Source organism: Pan paniscus, chromosome 5 (genome assembly GCF_029289425.2).
Source record: "Pan paniscus chromosome 5, NHGRI_mPanPan1-v2.0_pri, whole genome shotgun sequence".
NCBI classification, from domain to species: Eukaryota; Metazoa; Chordata; class Mammalia; order Primates; family Hominidae; genus Pan; species Pan paniscus.
In genome coordinates, this window is record NC_073254.2 from 68,096,635 (window position 1) to 68,116,161 (window position 19,527).

General features: G+C 39.6%; 1 long non-coding RNA gene across 1 annotated transcript; it reads left to right on the forward strand.

Moving 5' to 3' along the window:
- The first annotated feature begins 4,044 nt into the window (after positions 1–4,044).
- Positions 4,045–7,052, forward strand: LOC130541634 (uncharacterized). The gene is made up of 3 exons (XR_008955718.1): positions 4,045–4,111; positions 4,240–4,356; positions 6,671–7,052. It is a non-coding gene; the product is annotated as an uncharacterized LOC130541634 (long non-coding RNA).
- The last annotated feature ends 12,475 nt before the right edge of the window (positions 7,053–19,527 follow it).

The window sequence follows — 19,527 nt, forward strand, 5'->3', positions numbered from 1 at the left end:
AACATATGAACAATAGACACCACATGGATGCAATTAGCAAAATCCACAATTCTGGAAATTCTGCAGGGCAAACTGACCTAGTTTCTTCACCATATACATGGCAAGGAGGGACTAGGGGGAGGAAGTGGCAGATGCTCTTGGTGCCCACCCATATCCTCTGTGCCCTTCACTGTGCTCAGCCTTGCTCCCAACTGTCAGTAGCTGCCTTTTGGTGCCTAAGAGCTTTTTTTTTTTTCTCCTGAACCGCAGAACGCCAGAAGTGCCAAGCAATTAACAACCCCAGAAGCAACCCTTAACCAATGATTAAATAAAGTGGATGATTACATACCCAAGCTCCTTCAACTCCCAGGGACATAATTCTGAGGTGGGTGTATGTTTATCCCTTTTTCAAGAACTTCCCCGAAGGATTAAGCTTCAGTCACCCACTGGTAAATTGCTTAAGAGCTCAACCTCTATGGGTTTGGGTTGCTTTTTCTTGTATCACATGCTCTCTCCTTTATGGTGTACACTGCACTTTCCAAATTGACTACCTATACTTGAATCCTGTCTTAGATGTATTTCTGGAGGAACTCAAACTAAGGCAGACGGGGAACTATAGATTAAATGAAACTTAAGAGATGTCAACCAACTGCAAAGTGTGGAGCTGAGCAAAAAACAAAACAAAACAAAACAAAACAAACAAAAAAACTGTTCAAAAAGTTTATGAGACAATCAGGGATATTTAAATACCGACTGAATATTTTATAACATTTAGAAATTATTGGGGTTTTTAGGTGGCATAATACTGATAGGCTTATCTCTAAACCCATGATCAAATATTGGATATTTATAGATGAAATGTTAGGATGTCTGGGATTTGCTTTCAAATTAATATGGAGTGGAGTTATGATTGGTGATTAGTTGATAATTATTAAAACTGGGCACTAGTATGTGAGACTTTATGATACCATTCTGTCCACTTTTGTAGATGTTGGAAATTTTCCCTAATTAGATACAAAAATGAAAAAAGCTGAAAGCTCTATGGGGATTGTTAATAACTATGTTCTTAGTGCTTAACAGTGTTCAGTACATAGTCAACAAAGAAGCACTCAAAACACTATTCATTGAACAACTGTTTTGTCTTATGTTGGGGATACCAAGGCAAATATTGTTGACATTGACATTTTTAGCTGACATACTGGAAATCTTACCAAGAGTTTTATACAGACTAGAGGAAAAAAAATCATTTTATCAATTAGTACAATGTCGGGTTCAAAAAATGTTATACTAGGTCTACTTCTAACTAAAGTATTTTTCAGCTTGTGATTCATCACCGTCTGTGTCTTGAAGGTATATTTGAGTTAACATATATTTTATTAGAATGTGCTGTTTTTTGCCAAAATGCTGGAATTTCTGGGATACTTTGATGATTCAGTGGGACAGAATATGATACTGAATATTTGAAAGCAGGACTTGGTTAGAAAATCTAAGATTGTGAGTGCTGAATTGACCTAGTAGATATATGTTTCTGAAATTTACAAGGTAACTGCTTTTGTTGGGACCAAAACCACACAGCCAATAAAACTAAAACTGTACTGGGAAAATCATTTAAATAAAAGAATAGTATATTAAGTTGGAGGGTAGGGTATATTTGAAGTCTTAGAGGCATGTAAACAGGAACTTGCAAGAAATTCCTGCAGAAATTTTCCACTTTAAAAAATATAGATAAAGCTGGGCACAGTAGGGCATGTCTGTAGTCCCAGCTACTTGGGAGGCTATGGCAGGAGGATCACTTGAGGCCAGGAGTTCAAGGCTGTAATACGCCTAGATTGTACCTGTGAATAGCCACTGCACTCCAGCCTGGGCAACATAGCAAGATTCCATCTCTAAAAAAATATAAATTTGATATAGATGTATCTATATATCTGTCTCTAAAAAATTCTGTCACTTCCATGAGTTCACATTATTGCTGAGATTTATTTTCTTGCAAGATTTTCTAATAACATGATAGTCCTTGTTTTCAAGCTGTCAGGCAGTAAAACAGTAATTTAATTTGGCAATAACATATGACATTCTAAGAAGACGCATTAGAAGGTTTTTAAGAAGTGTACTGAAATATTTTTGGAATGTCCTTCAAACAGGCAAAGTTTAAACTGGAAAGAGCAAAAAGTTAAATATTATATATTTATAAAAAGTCAAACTATTTTTTCCTTACCTGGTTAAAAAGGTGTTACCAAGGTCGCAAAATAGCTTTGTATATTAAAAATTTTTTTTATTGGATTAATTCCTAGTTGTAGTTTAACTACTTATTTTTGTTTTTCATTTATCTTTTTCACCTCTATGTAGCTTATGTTATTAAGTTATGTTATTAAGTTTTTAAATAAAACCTAGGAGGCTTCTTAATTCTTTATGGAAAATTCTGTGAGAATAACTAGCTAAATTTTAAAACTACAACCAAATAAGATTGACATAATAATATGCATATACATTGCTCTTCTCACATTAACAATAATAGATTTGTATCTTCTAAGATATCTCTGAGAATAAAATTTCCAGCCATATCATCAGCTAAATTAACTCAAATTTACTATCTGGATTTGGCTGTTTAGCTTGTAGGTTAACCTTTTAACTTTTTAAAAGGTTTGCTATTTCTTGGAATCAAAGGTTATTTAATGAAAGAAAATTAATTTCAATAAATGATGCATTTAAAGTTTTTTCCAACAAAGAGTGTAAGAGATTTATCACAGGTTCTAAATAACAAATTTAATTTCCCTAACATGTTAAGGAGAATTTTGGTTCCCGCAGAGGACTGAGTGGACTAATCATTTATAATAAGACTGACTTTAAACTTCCTTTTAACTTGACAGTAGTTAATTCTAACTTTATTAAATTAGAATCCCCATTAATTCACCCATTTTTCTTTCACCAATTTTGTTTTACAATTAAGGTTTATCTGCAGAGTTCTGTTTTGACCATTATGCTGAAAGTGCTGAGTTCTGCTGTTTGCCTTCCTTCAGCCTTTCTGGCTGAATGGCTTCCTGAATCTTCTCAGAGTTTTTCATCTGAGCCCATGATGGGGTTCTAAAAGCACATTCTGTTCATGTACTGGGATAGTGGGATGTGAGGGCAGAGAAGTTCTTCCTGAGCATGAGTCCTTCATCCTCTACCCACTGTTTTATAAACCTGTCTCAAATTCCATGCACTTTTGGACCCACTTACTTGAACTCTCAGGAGCAGGTACTTTGTCACCTCCAGAGGGAAGGCCAGGATCCTCCTAGCGGGTACTGCTGTGTGCTTGCCCCTGAGCCAGGAGCTTTGCATTTGCTCTCTCATTTGATCCCCTCAACAACCCTACTAGTGAGGAAATATCTATTTCATACATGAGGAAATTGAGGCCCAGAGAAGGCACTGGCTGCTTAGCTGTGTGCTGTCACCTTGTTGAAACCAACGCCTCCTGCCTATACTGCCACTGCCTGTATAAACTGGTACCACCCACGGTTATATGGCAGAAAGCAGTGCTTCGAGAAAATGGACCAGCAACCGCCATGTGTTGAACAGGCTATGGGCAGGAGGAAATAAAGCAGTTATATCACCTGGGGGTGGAAGTCAAGGCAGTAACCAAAATAAAGTGGGAGCACGGAAAAAAGCTGGGGAAATAAAAAGGTTCAAATTTCACATTTCCTCATGAAGTCCAGATCAAGTTGGAGCTTGTTTAATAGCAGAAATTAGGCAGCCAGACCTGTCTGTAGGGCAAAGAAATTTTTGTTGAAAAGCCCAGCAAGTATTTACTCTGCTGTAACAGAGTCTTTTTCTAACTCCAGGATCTTTTCTTTGTGTGCTCTGTAGAATGAAGTGTGCTTGTTTGGGTGGGGATACATTTACACAGTTCTCCATGTTTTGTTTCATCTTTCCTCTCCGTGTTGTTGATCTCTTTTTCCTTTGCTCTATCCAAAGATATCAGCCAAAGAAGCCAAGAAAAATGTTATCTTTACTTTAGAGTTAGGGATTTCAGATATGGGTAGATGGCTCTGTTAGGCAGAAGTGTCAGAGCTGGTTATAGGAAAACCAGGCGGCACATACATGATCCCAGACACCGAAGTAACCTCTGTCTCACTCCTCCACTTCCAGCAAGGTATTGTGCTCTGAGGGGCTGATGAGAGAAGGTAGATTATGGGTCTGCCAAGGCTTTTTACTGGTCTCTGTTTATCTTTTTCTGAGTGCCAATTCAGCATGGTCTAGACCAGGATCATTTGTTTGCAGGGATGGAAAACAAACTGAAACTGGCTCAAGTGAAGGCTCACTGGAAGGCTTACTGGAAAACTTACTGGAAGGATGTGAGGAGATGTTCGGGAATCTATTTGCAGAAAACATGTTCAGGTATACTGGGAGCTCTCCCTCTCTCACATTGTCTCCCTCACTGAAACCAGGATTGCTGTCTATTTCCTTGGGGCTGTTGCAGTCATGCTGTCTTACTAACTGTAGTGTTGTGTTAGCTACACGACTGCTCAAGTTTATTTTTTTGAAAAATTGTGTTCCATTTAGCCAGGATGATGCAAGTTGTTTCAAGAAAGGCTATAAAATGCTTGCAATAAAAGTCATGTTCATTCACATTCATTAGGAAAAAATGAAATAAATCTATGCTGCATAACTTTTTTCATGCCAAGTGCGGGAGTGGAGGTTGTCAAATCAAGACTGGATCATCAAGTACATAATGATAGGGTGCCAAAATTCCAAGGAGGTTGGGAGTCACTGTTGTTGAGGGTGGTCAAAGAATTTGTTTCCCCACAAGGCATGTGGCTTTGGGCCAGCACACCTCATAATTCGTTCTCTTCTATTTCCCACATCCGTCTTATAATGTCTCAATTTAACCAGGGGAATATGGAGCGTGAACTCTATTTACCCTTTTAACATCCAGGTAGATATTTCTGAGATACATGGCAATGTATCAGGGTTGAGTTTGCTGCTCTGGTTCTTATCCTTTTTTTTTGAGACAGGTTCTTGCTCTGTTGCCCAGGCTGGAATGCAGTGGTGCAATCTCAGCTCACTGCAGACTCTGCCTCTGCCTCTCAAGTTTAAGTGATCCTCGTGCCTCAGCCTCCTGAGTAGCTGGGATTAATGGCACCTGCCATTGTGCCCAGCTAATTTTTGTATTTTTAATAGTGGTGAGGTTTCACCATGTTGCCCAGGCTGGTCTCGAACTCCTGGCCTCAAGTGATCCACTTGCTTTGGCCTCCCAGAGTGCTGGGATTACAGGTATGAGCCACCATGCCTAGCCTCTGGTTCTTATCCTTTTGAAAGTCTTAAAGTCTCCTCTTCATTCATGTATCAAATATTTGATGAAATATTTGACCAGATGTCAGAGTCTAGAACATCAGACCGAGATAGTAAACCAGTGGGTCGTAAATAGCTACATGAAGGGCATAGAATCTAAACAGATCCAGAGTGAGAGATTAAGGTCAAGGAACTGGAAGGCATATCTGGATTTATTTATTTATTTTTTAAAAAATACAGTATTTGTTTGGATGGAGAATGGAAATAGAACTTGCAGTTTTGGTTCTCTGCAATGCAGGTTGGCCACTGCTATTGCTGTAACTCTGTCCTATTGTCCTACCCATACTACTGTTGTAACTTCCAGAAGGTGGGACCTGATGAATCACGCACACTTCCAGAGTGTTTGGTTAGGGTGACCCTGGGTGCAGCAAGGATGGCCAATGCTGTTGGCATCAAAAGGCCAAGAGATGACTTTGGTCAGATTAGATAAAGACCATTTAGGGCCATGGAGATATGGAAGCAATTTTCTTCTTTCCTAGAAGATGATGCAATAGATGACAATAAGCATTTGGGTGAATCTCTCCAGCCAGGTTTGAAGGCAGTTTGTGTCACGTAGTGGGTGGGTGGATGGGGAAAGTTAGTTCTAATTACTATTCCAGGGCCCTACATCCAGAGCCTTTCCATTTTAAGGCAAGAGGGGGACTAACATTCCCAGCTCATTCGCAAATGACTCAAGAGAATGGGACAGAGGAAAGGGAGATACCACTTTTAATTCCCCCTGGAGGAGTCCTAATGTCCCATTAGTGTTTCAACTGTTTGGTCTAATTCAGGTATGAAGTACAGTGGTTTGTTTGTTTGTTTGTTTTGTTTTTTGTTTTTCATAAAATTGGTTGATTGATTAATAAATTGCTTGCTGGGCATTGGGGAACTAAACATGAAAATTATATGACTTTAACCCTGAAGGAGCTCAGAATCTAATGCGGAAGATGGATATTTATGATATATAACAAGGGCAACAATACATCTAGTACAAGATATGAGGAATCTTCCAGGCTTTGTATTGGACAAAATGCCTCTGGAATGTCCTTTACCTGGAGGCATATATGGGCCCAATGCCAGCTTCAGCTATTCTAAAAGAGACCTGAGTCTAAAGATCACACATTATCTCATATCAGGAGCCATGCTCACTGACTGAAATTTCCCAGTGGCCACCAAGCTATCATTATGGTCCCTATAGACCCACTAATTATTATCCATCCCACTTTGCTACTTCTGGATCGGACACTTGACAGATAATGTCAGGAACAGTATAGCGTGTGTTTTGCCCAAATGATCTTTAAGACAGCCTCGTTCCCAGTCTGGCAGTTGTGTGGGAATCAGCATCTTCACTTCCTGATTTCTATTACACTCCTTCCTACAGCCCTGTCCACCACAGCCAGCTGGCTGAAGAGCTCAAAAGGCAAGAAATCAGCAAGAGAGAGATATGAAGCATGAGAAATGAGCAAAAAACACCCAGCACATCATAATCATGGACAGTTTAGCAGTACATGAAAATAGATGGTCCTCGCCCCAAGGGACTGCAGTAACCCTGAATAAACAGGATGTCTCTCACTTTTAGCAGTTCTTTCTGTGCTAGTATTGGGGAAATATATTTTTGGCTGCATGCAAAATGGTAAAAGACATCTATTAAGAAAATGAAAACACTGCTTCTGTTTTAGACGAAGCTTTTGAAGGTTTAAGGATCACCTATTTATTGACAAAATTGTTTCCGTGGCTTAAAAATAAAATACAAACAAATACTACAGGTATTCTTGCCTTCTCATTCTACTTAAAATCACATTTCCAAAGACTTTCTTCTCTACTTAAAAACAGGAATTAAGAAATACTCAAAAGAGATCCTAGACAAAACTAACATTTCAGCAACCAAAGATAAATCATGCTTTTAGGGGAAGATGCTAGGTTCTAGAATCTCTCTGAACACCGTGTAGCACTAAGAAACTACAATCACCGGCTGAGACCTTGATCAAATAATGGCTAACATATAAGATACTTATTCTAGTCAGGCACACTTCTAAGAGCTGTATATCTGCTAATTCATTTATTCTCCTAGGATATAAAGGATCAGCAGATCCTTCAGGCTCTGGTATGTTCTGAGATGAGTTAACCCAGAAATTGTCATCGAAAGACAGATTCAGCAAAACGGAAACAGCCACCATTTTATGTAGATGTCCCTGTGGCTTAGTGCTAGAGACCGGACATTTGTGCCCTTAGGGGAAAAATGATGAGGTCAGAGCAGACTGGGATCGATCAGGTCTGGTGCTTTTATTATAGATCCTGGAACCAAAGATGATCTTATGGAAAGCCAGGTAGACAGTTCAGCTGAGGTATTCATCCATAGAGACTGGCCAGAAAGGCACAGTTTGGGTTGAAAGTGTGGGCACATGAGACCAAAGCAAGAGGGCTTGAAAATGGGGTAGATGCAGGAGACTGGAGAGAAGCCTCAGCCCCTGGGACAAAGTGGCAGGTGCTTTATCCAGGGTGCTGGTGTCTGGAGCGCTTTGGGAGGACCCTGTGAAGGGCATGGTGTCTCCAGCAATGTTGGGTGTACCCTCCCATAGTTCAGTGTTCCAGAAAAAGGATGGGAAAATTACAAGAATAATAGCAGGCAGAAGTTGTGCCAAATTTCATCCTAACACAAAATGTGGTTATAAACAAGGGTAAGGAGAGGGTTTTCATCTCCTCCTTTAATCCTGGAAAGCTCTGCTAGACTGTGATTCAGTCTCTCTTTTTCTAGCAGTTCTGGGGTTGTGATTCTTAATAGTACCTCAACTAATTTTTGGCATCCTTATTCTTGTGATTACTAGGGATTTTCAGTTGTTTAAACCCTACTTGGCTTTTTCTAATGAGCACTAATGCCAAGTTTTTATCACTAAGCTCATAGATTTGTCAAAGAAATGGTGATACCAAGAAATTCATTGCAAGTTACTACCTGTAATCCATGTGTAGGGTGTTTGGTGTATTGTGGTGTTCTTTAGTTTCTAATTCCTTATGTAGATGTCTAAAAAAGTGTGACCTTTATTTTTCTATTAAGGACCAGATAGTAGATACTTCAGGCCCTTTGGGTAACACTCAACTCTGCCACGATAGTGAGAAGCAGTCATAGACAAAAACATCTAATAGGAGTGGCTGTGTGCAATAAAATCTTGTTCACAAAACAAGCAGTCGTAGGATTTAATATGTGCTCCATAACTGGTGATTTTTGATATTAATACATAAACAAACAACCAGAAAAATAAATGTCATACTATCCATGAGCAATGTGGCTTTTTTGTTTTTGTTTTTGTTTTCTTTCTAACTTAGTCAATTAAAAACATTTTCTTTTTGGAGTCAGGGTTTCACTCCCATCACCCAGGCTGGAGTGCAGTGGCACAATCATGATTCACTGCAACCTTGACTTCCCAGGCTCAGGTGATCCTCCCATCTCAGCCTCCCAATTAGCTGGGAGTACAGGTGTCCGTCACCAAGCCCCACTAATTTTTTCTTTCTTTCTTTTCTTTTTCTTTTTTTTTCTTTCTTTCTTTTTTTGAGACAGAGTCTTGCTCTGTTGCCCAGGCTGGAGAGCAGTGGTGCGATCTTGGCTCACTGCAACCTCTGTCTCCCTGGTTCAAGTGATTCTCTTATTCTCCTGCCTCAGCCTCACCCAGTAGCTGGGATTACAGGCATGGGCCACCACTCCCAGCTTTTTTCTCTTTTTTTTGTATTTTTAGTAGAGACAGGTTTTCACCATGTTGACTGTGCTGGTCTCGAACTCCTGACCTCAAATGATCCCCCTGCCTCAGCCTCCCAAAGTGCTGGGATTACAGACATGGGCCACCACTCCCAGCTTTTTTTTCTTTTTTTTGTATTTTTAGTAGAGACAGGTTTTTGCCATGTTGACTGTGCTGGTCTCGAACTCCTGACCTCAAATGATCCCCCTGCCTCAGCCTCCCAAAGTGCTGGGATTACAGGCATGAGCCACCTCGCCCAACTGACTTTTATCTATTTTTAGTAGAGACAGGGTTTCACCAGGTTGCCAAGGCTGGTCTCCAACTTCTGGGCTCAAGCAATCTGCCTACCTGGATCTCCTAAAGTGCTGGGATTACAGGTGTGAGTCATTGCGCCTGGCCAACTTTTTTTTTCTTAATGGCCTTTTGCTAAAGAATGGGGAGAGGAGGAACCATTTGCCTGCATGGATCTGTAAGCCACTGCCCTTCCTCTCATATCTTACCTTTACAACTTTGGAAGCCAATATTCTGAAACCAAAACTTCGTTCCTACTTTAAAGATACAGAGAGGGCTGGAATGTCCTATTCCAGGTTTCCTTGAAAGAGGAATTAGCTACTTTTCCCCTCCCATCTAGTGAACTTCTTTGTACACAGCGCCTCTGGTAAGAATTCAGTTACTTCTCCCAGTGGCCTCTCTTCTTTTGTCTTTCACTTCATAGGCAATAGTGACCAACTAAAAAGTCTTAGTAATTTTACTTTTTTGGGGGTGACACGCACATAAAGAGTTAATAGATTTAAAGACTAGGCAAATACCATTTCTTTTAAAACCTGAAAAATATCAAAACAAAACTTAAATGAAAAACTACTAGAAGATCATTATCCCAGCCACAATCAAGTCCAAAGGTTAAACATGTTTGCCTTCCTTATCTAAGGAATGAAGATGTACAGACCAATGGGAAGAACCTCATCAACTCTAAATTCTCTTTAGCAATTAGCAAATTTGCCACCTGCTATTGGTGGAATCGTGTCCCCCAAAGAGATATGTTGAAATCCTAACCCTTGATACCTGTAAATGTCACCTTATTTGGAAATTGGATCTTTGCAGATGGAATCAAGTTAAATTGAGGTCATTAGTTTGGGCCCAAATCCAGTGTGACCAGTGTTCTTATATCAGGTTGGTGCAAAAGTCATTGTGGTTTTTGCCATTACTTTCAGTTACTTACTTACTAACTACTTTCATTACCACAATTATTTTTTTCTTTTTTTTGAAATGGAGTTTCGCTTTTGTTGCTCAGACAGGAGTGCAATGGTGCGATCTCAGCTCACTGCAACCTCTGCCTCCCAGGTTCAAGTGATTCTCCTGCCTCAGCCTCCCAAGTAGCTGGGACTACAGACACATGCCACCACGCCCAGCTAATATATATATTTATTTTTTGGTAGAGATGGAGTTCTACCATGTTGGCCAGGCTGGTCTTGAACTTCTGGCCTCAGGTAATCTGCCCGCTTCAGCCTCCCAAAGTGCTGGGATTACAGGCTTGAGCCACTGCACCCAGCCACCACAATTACCAACCTTATAAAAAAAGAGAAATTTAAACACAGATGTATACACAGAGGAGAATGCGATGTGAAGACACAGAGACAAATAAGGAGAAGATGACCATGTGACAACAGAGGCAAAGATTGGAGTACTGTCTCTCTAAGCTAAGGATCACCAAAGATGGCTGGTAACTGGCAGAAGCTAAGATAGAGGCAGGGAACCAACTCTCCCTCACAGCTCTCCAGAAGAGACCAACCTTGATGATATCAAACTTCCAGCTTTCAGAACTGTGAAATAATAAATTTCTGTTATTTCAAGCCACCTACTTTGTGGTAACTTTTTATGAAAGACCCAACTAACCTACCACCCAAGGGCTGAAGTGAAATAACTCAAAGATATTCTGTAGCGTGTTCCCCTCAGGCCATTTTTATGAAATGTCCTGCTCCTTACTACTTAGATATCTCAGTAATGAAACAAAGTTAATGATCCTGACTGTCATCAGGAATCCATACCACACACAGGCTACCCTTTGGTTTCACTTTGATTTATCTTTTATTTGGATAATCTGGGAGTTTTAAAGTCAAATGGAGAATGATCATTTTAATACTTTTCCTCTTCTAGTTATGTGAATTCAGAGTCAATGCCCGGGGCAGTTTGGCAAGCTGTCAGTAACTGATAACATGACCGAAAAACCTGATACATCAGCTATTGTTCTACTGTACTAGCTTCTTTGGGTACTATGAGCTCATGAAATACAACAAAGCACTGTTCTGTCTAAACTCTTCTGAATATATGGCTCATGTTCATGGAACTCCCATTGTCTTAGTCTGTGCCTGTCAAAGGGGCAATTCTCTGACATCTTTGTTTTATTTTAGAGCGTTCTCCCCTAATTTGATCTATACTTGACAACATGGGTGTAAAGAGCACCATGTCCCTGGTATAGCAGAAGCACACACAGGCACTGCAAAAACCATTCTTCAGTGTTGGACTGTTCCAGTGGGCCTACTGTAGAGCCAAAGGCAGGGAATTTCACAGGCGGAAGAATTATAATAGCTAACATTTATTGAGTGATTCCTATGCACCAAACACTCCTTTGGGTGCTTGCTAAAGGATAACTCCTTTCATTTTGACAACAAGTCTATGAGGCAGATACTATAGGTATCCTCACTTTAGAGCTAAGGAATCCGAGTTAATGTGATAAGTAAAACTTGCCAAGATCACAAGACTGGTGAGGGCCAAGATATGAGCCCTGCTGCTCTGGCTGCAAAATCTTGTCTTTAATAGTTACCCTGTTGGCTTTTTACCTGGGAAATAAACTCTCATACGTTGTAATGTTTTCCTCACCAAAACTGGTGTTTTTTTATGTCCTTTTCGGCTAATGCAAAATTTGCATCTATGTATTTGCCCAAGATGGCAGGATCATCCTTGCAGGAAAAGCACCGAATCAGACAGCCTCTGGATCCCCGCTCTAGGGAATTCATGATGTGATCATGATATAGATGTTTATATATCATGATCATTGAGCACTGTGATGTCAGAGCCTTAATCCTTTAATATAACTTTAAGTACAGACTCTTAAGCACCAAGTATGGCTAAAATACATTGCTTACTTACTATCTCGTCAGCACTGTTCCATATGCTTTAGTATAAATTATTGCCTTTAATTTTCATATTATCCCCATTTTATGGATGTGAAACTGAGACTTAAAGAAACTAAACGGTAGGCCAAGCTCGCAGAGCTCATAATGGCAGAAGTGAGATGTACTTTTATGCAGGAGATAAGAGGGGCAATGCAACCAATTCCTGATCTTAGAGAACTGGCTACCAAGTACAGGAAGAAAAATCTGCATAGGAATAGAAGAAAATTTGATAGCTAATATTTATTAGATATTTCCATGTGCCATCAAGTGTACTTTACATGATTATCTTTTTAATTTTTAAACATTAAAAAATTGATAAAAATTACATATTATTGTATATATTTTAAAAACATGTTTTGAAATATGTGTACGTTGTGGAATGATTAAATCAAGCTAATTAACATATGCATTACCTCATGTATTTATCATTTTTTTGAGATAAGAACACACAATCTACTCTCAGTGATTTTCAAGCGTAAACAATACATTATTATTATCTGTAGTCACCATGTTGTACAATAGATTTCTTGACTGTATCCCTTCAATGAAATTTTGTATGTTTTGGCCAACATTTCCACAAATCCCACTCCCCTGCCATCACCAAGTCCCCAGCCCCGGTAGTCACCATTCTTCTCTCTACTTCTATGAGTTCGACTTTATATATATATATGTGTATATATATATATGTGTGTGTGTATATATATATGTGTATATATACGTGTGTGTGTATATATATATATTTATTTATTATACTTTAAGTTCTAGGGTACATGTGCACAATGTGCAGGTTTGTTACATATGTATACATGTGCCATGTTGGTATGCTGCACCCATTAACTCGTCATTTACATCAGGTATATCTCCTAATGCTAGCCCTCTCCCCTCCCCCCACCCCACAACAAGCCCCTGGAAACCATAATTCTCAGCAAACTATCGCAAGGACAAAACACCAAACATCGCATGTTCTCACTCATAGGTGGGAATTGAACAATGAAAACACTTGGACACAGGAAGGGGAACATCACACACTGAGTTCGACTTTTTTTAAGATTCCACATATAAGTGAGATGATGTGGTATTTGTCTTTCTGTGCCTGTCTTATTTCAGTGAACATAATGTCCTCCAGGTTCATTCATGCTGTTGCAACAGGATTTCCTTCTTTTTAAAGGCTGAATAGTATTCAGTTGGGTGCACATATTACATTTTCTTTATCTCTTCATCCATTGATGGGCTCTTAGGTTGATTCCATGTCTAGGCTATTGTGAATAGTGGCACAATGAACATGGGAGTGCAGATATCCTTTCCACATACTGATTTCATTTCCTATGGATATATACCCAGAAGAAGCATCGCTAGATCATATGGTAACTCTATTTTAATTTTTTGAGAAAGCTCAAAATTTACATTTTCACCAACAGTATGCAAGCATTCCCATTTCTCTGCATCCTTGCCAATACTTGTCTATCATCTTTCGATAGTAGTCATTCTAGCGAGTATGAGGTGATATCTCATTGTGATTTGAATTGGAATTTCTCTGATGATTAGTAAAGCTGAGCATTTTTTAATATGTCTGTTGGCCACATGTATGTCTTCTTTTGAGAAATGTCTATTCAGGTCCTTTGCCCATTTTTAAAATCGGTTATTTGTATTCTTGCTTTTGAGCTGTTTGAGTTCCTTATATATTTTGGATATTAACCCCTTATCAGATGTATGGCTTGCAAATATTTTCTCCCATTCTGCATGTTGTCTCTTTACTCTGTTGATTGTTTCCTTTGCTGTGCAGAAGCTTTTTAGTTTGACATAATCGTGTTTGTCTATTTTTGCTTTTGCTGCCTGTTATTAATCTTTTTAATAACCTTGTAATGACCAAGTATTATTAGCATGATCACCACAGCATCCCACTTACAGACAATGGATCAGAAGTGGAGAGGTTGTTAATAGTAGCAGGGCTGAGATTTGGATGCACACAGACTGCCTTGGGGGCCTGGGCTCTTACCCATCAGTCTAAACTGAGTGACTTTCAAGTGAGGGAGACATTTCTGGTGGCTGGGATCAGTGGTGAATGGCATTTTGAACTGAGCTTAGGGATGGGAGGAATTTCTACAGGTAGAGATGTGGAATCTCATTGTGTGCCCAGAATGGCTAGAGCAGAAGAACAGAAGGCTCCCACGGTGTGCAGACCATTGAAAGAAAGTTGGAAGCCCTGGGCACAAGGAGGAGAGGTGCTCAGTCAGGAAGTGCTCTCTTCTTTTCAATTTTGGAGGCATGATTGTTTCTCCCAGTTGAATACTGAAAAGGATGAGCTTTACTGTTGAGCATCTGTGATTGGAATAAATACATCCTTATCTGTTCTGGGCAGCTTTCAAAATAATTTGTTAGAAAGCACCACTGTCATTTCTACCTGGTGCTCTGGGTACTATGTGTGTAAAGGAAGTCTGAAGACAAGCACTGGAGCTCAAATCCTCATTCAGCCATGCTACCTTGGGCTTCTTACTTCACGCTCTTCAGTCTCCTGCAATCCTGGAGTAGTAATGCATGCCCCAGCTTATTCTTCAAAGAAATCAGGAAACCAAAGAGGGGACAAATGTGCAGAGCTTCAGAAGAAATGTGCCATGGGACTCTAAGGAATCACATAGTTTTATTACTCTGATTAATTTCCTATTTTAATGCATAGTAGTAATTAATATTGGCCACAGACAACTCAAGATAGAAATGTCATGACCTAGATGAATGTGTAGAATACCCTGGTGTTTTCAGAGTGTTTTCACCTACATTATCTAGTTTAATCTTTACAACTTTCCTATGAAATAAGCAGGGTGGTTATGATTCATTGTTATGTTTACAAATGTGGAAACTGAGGCCCAAACCATTTGTTTAGCAAATGTTGGATCTAGGTACAAAATTCCAGTCTTCCAATTCCCAGTTTAAACTGCTTTCCAAAGGCCACAGAAGAGGCAATTAGGTCATAGCACTTGCTAAATTTCTCGGCAAAATTCGAGAGGCAAGGGTGTAGACTTTATTATACTGCTTTCTGAACACAGTACCCAATCCGCAATAATCCCGAATTTCTAAATCTTTAAAAAAAAAATCAACTCAGAATTTTTCCCTTGCTTTAACTCCTCCAGAGAGAATCTTTCTGCAGCAATCCCATGAGGCTCTGTGCATATCCCTGTAATTACAGGTATTACATCATAGAGCAATAATTTGTTTACATGTCTGTTTCCCCAGCCTCTCCTTCTTCATTTCCCCCTACTCCCAGAGACAGTGAGAAAAGGTTTATTCATCTTTGGAACTCCAGCACCCCAGCACCTCACAGGTTGCTAGACATAACAAAAGTTCAAGAAATTTATCTATCTATCTATCTATCTATCTATCTATCTATCTATCTATCTATCTAGACTCCTGTACATCCACAGCCACAGAAGTTTGCCTGCATTATCTCTACTTAAAAGTCATTATGTTTCTTTTAAGTTGAACTCCTGTTATTTAATTGATGCTACATTTGTTGTTGTTGAGGCTTGATAGTATTATAATTTCTAAGGTAGTGTTTTTAAAATCTAGGTAATACAATTATAGAATAGTTTTCCATATATATGATATATATGGAAAATATTTTATTTCACTGCATAAAACAAAACCACTTAAACAGCAAAGAATATACTAAATGAAATAACAAAGGTTAAAAATAAATTACAAAATAAAAAACAAATGATTGCAAAATGTCAACTCCCCTAAATTAATATATGCGTTTAAATCTAGCCTACTAAAAATATTACAAAGTTTAGTTGACAGTGTTGTTATTGTTTAAGATTTTAAAAAATGTCTATATGTGCATTGTTTTTAAAAACAATAAAAATGTATTGAAGAAAATATTAATTTATCGTATTGATTTCTAATAACAGCTCATAGAATATAGAAATGGTCTTGATTCTTTCAAATGTCTCCACCTGGTCATGTCAAAGTTCAATGATCATTTAAATAATGATGGACCTTCTATTTCACTAAAGATACAATTTTATTTTATTTTATTTTTTTTTGAGACAAGGTCTCACGGGTTGCCCGGGCTGGAGTGTAATTGTGCAATCAGGACTCACTGTAGTCTTGATTTCGTAGGTTCAGGTGATTCACCCACCTCAGCCTCCCAAGTAGCTGGGACTACAGGCATGCACCACCATGCCTGGCTAATTTTTTGTAGAGACAGGGTTTTGCTATGTTGCTCAGGCTAGTCTTGAACTCCTGGACTCAAGTGATCCTCCAACTCAGCCTCCCAGAGTGCTGGGTTTATAGGCATGGGCCACTATGCCTGGCTAAAAATACAATATTTATGTGATCTAATTCTGTAGGGTCCACTGAAGTAGAAGTAATGTATTTATAAAAATAGTATTTAAAGCATTATATTTTAAAAATACTATCTTAAAAATTATAACTTTATCAAACCTCAATAAGAGGAAATATAGCATCAATTAAATGATAGCAGTCCAACTAAAAAGAGATAAAACAACTTTTAAGGAGAGAGAACACAGGCAAATCTGTGGTGGTGGATATGCAAAAGTTCATTGCTTTGAAAATGGAATCAAACTGCATGTGACCCTAAATTCCTGAGTACGGTTGAAGAGCAGGGACATGCGTGTTCTACTGCTGCTAGACAAATCACCACAGTTTAGTGTATTATAGCAACACATGTTTATTATCTCATAGCTCTGTAGGTCAGAAGTCTGGGTTAGCTTGACTGGTTTCTCTGCTTCAGGTTTCACCAGGCTATAATCTGTGTTGACAGCATGGGTTATAGGGAGATTCACTCAAATTGTGGGCACAATCCAGTTTCTTGTAGTTGTAGGACTGAGGTATCCATTTCCTTGCTGGCTGTCACCTGGGAACTTCTATTAGCTTTGAGAGGCCTCTTTTTAGCTTTGTATCTGGGCAACTGTATCTCAGAGCCAGTGATTGCACATCAAATCCATCTCACACTTGGAAGCTCTTAGATTTCCTCTTCTGCTGCACGTCTGACTTTAGCTGGAAAAACTTCTCTGCTTTTAAGGGCTCAAGTGATTAGACTGGCCCCATCTGGTTAATCCAGGATAATCTCTGCACCTTGAGATCCACAACCTTAATTACAAAAAGTCCCTCTTGCCATGTAGAATAACATATGCACAGGACCCAGAGATTAGGGTATTGGACCTGTGGGGAAGGGGTGGCATTAATTGGCCTACTACGAGGCTACTTGGGAAACCTGGATTTAAACTCTGCTTTAGCCAATTTTAGTCTTTCTATTTTCTTAGCTCCTTGAGCTTCTTTCTTCTTAGTCAAGAGAGCTGATAAAAAGAAGTTGTTCCTTGCAATTCTTTCTTCAAGTCTTTATTCATCTTCCTGTAGGAGTTGTGTTTTCCATTTATATTGGTGATGTATTCCTATGTTTCAAAAAGTTTATTCTCTATTTCTAAGAGGTAAACTATCTCCTAAATTGATTTTCTGCCAAGTTTCATGACATATTCTGCGTGTGTGTGTGTGTGTGTGTGTGTGTGTGACAGAATCTTGTTCTGTCACTCAGGCTGGAGTGCCATGGTGCCATCTCCGCTCACCGCAACCTCCACCTCCTGGGTTCAAGTGATTCTCTTGCCTCAGCCTTCTGAGTAGCTGGGATTACAGGCATACACCACCACACCTGGCTAATTTTTGTATTTTTAGTCGAGACAGAGTTTCACCGTGTTGGCCAGGCTGGTCTTGAACTCTTGACCTCAAGTGATCCGCCCACCTTGACCTCCCGAAGTGCTGGGATTACAGGTGTGAGCCACTGAGCCCAGCCCACCTGAGGCATTTGAATCTCACCTTTAAGCTCTGAATTTTCAGACTACATGTTCAGTTTGGTGACTTTTTATTAGATCTGTAAGCTCTTCATTTTATTTTCTTCACATAATTTAAAAATAACCTTGTTTTTCTCCTTCAAGCCTGTTAGAGGAAACATTTATGTTAGCAGCATCAGTGAGTCTCTTCACACTGAGTCCTGGTTGATAGTCTATGTGGTTTCCATTTTCTGATTCACTGTCTTTGTCTCATTCCAAGTTGCTGTCATCCATGTACTCTCCTAAATAGAGCAGGCAAATTTATTGTTTTCAGCACAGTTTCCGGCAGAGATTTTAACTGGCTGTCTTTATTATTTACAACCAGTTTCATTCATGTGTTTTAAGTTTTTTAGCATTTTATTCTTGTTCTTTGATTCCTGAACTCTTTCTTTTCATCTCAGAGCTTCTTGGGAATGTCATTTTAGGCTTCTGCGAAGGTGAGCATTTTCATCCAAATCACCCATTATTGCTGTCTAAAGTTCTACATTCTTCTGAGACGCCTTTAAGGTATTTGTGGTGTCAGTCACTTGGGATTGGAGTGATTTTGCTGTATCTTTCAGTGACTGTGTCTTTCCTTTAAGGTGCACCATCCTCATTTATGAAATAAAAGCTTATTAGTCTCGGTTTTCTATGTCATGAAGGTCTGCTGTCCCCTCAAGTGAAGAGATGGACTTACTCGGATTCTCATCAAGTGCTGCCCAACACAGCGCTTGTAACATCAGAGGATTGGCGTTCACTGGGAATGACTTGAAGGCTTCTTAGTCTGGTGAAATCAAGTCTATGTTCTCCCTGACTTTACCATATTCTGTGACTCAGGCAGAAAATCGTTTGGCCAGCTCTTTTCCCCTCCTTAAAGTATGTTGGGTCTTTATTATAAAAACAGTCACAGTCCGGGCATGGTGGCATGTGCCTATAGTCCCAACTACTTGGGAGGTTCAGTTGAGCCCGGAGGTTGAGGACACAGTCAGCAGAGGATAGCACTACTGCACTTGAGCCTGGGTGACAGAGTGAGACCCTGTCACAAACAAACAAACAAAACAAACAAAAAACAGTCATAGCAGCAGATACTAGAATCTCTGGGAAGTCTAAAAAGAGTTGAGTGCTCTCTCTAGCATTCAGACACTAGCAGAGCACTGCACAGATACTCAGGACTGCTGATTTTTGAGGCAATCAGCAAGCTCTCCACGGTTTTAATGGGTACTGCAGCTCTGTCTCTGGTTGCCTGTATTCTGTGAGCCACAGCCAACCACACTGAACCTTGCTGAGTGTTCTGTCTTTGACCCAAACATGTGACTAGGCAAAAGGCATCAGTGGGGCTGGGAGGGGGGGAGGCCAGGCTTTATAAAGTAGTGCTCTGTAACTTTGCTCCACCCACTGCACAAATGGAAAGAGATAATGTTTGTACAATGCATTAGGGAAAAATGGAAAAGGCCGGCCACAGCCAGAGGAACCAGCCTGTGAGCTCTGGCCACTCTAGGCCCTACTTGGCCCTACATC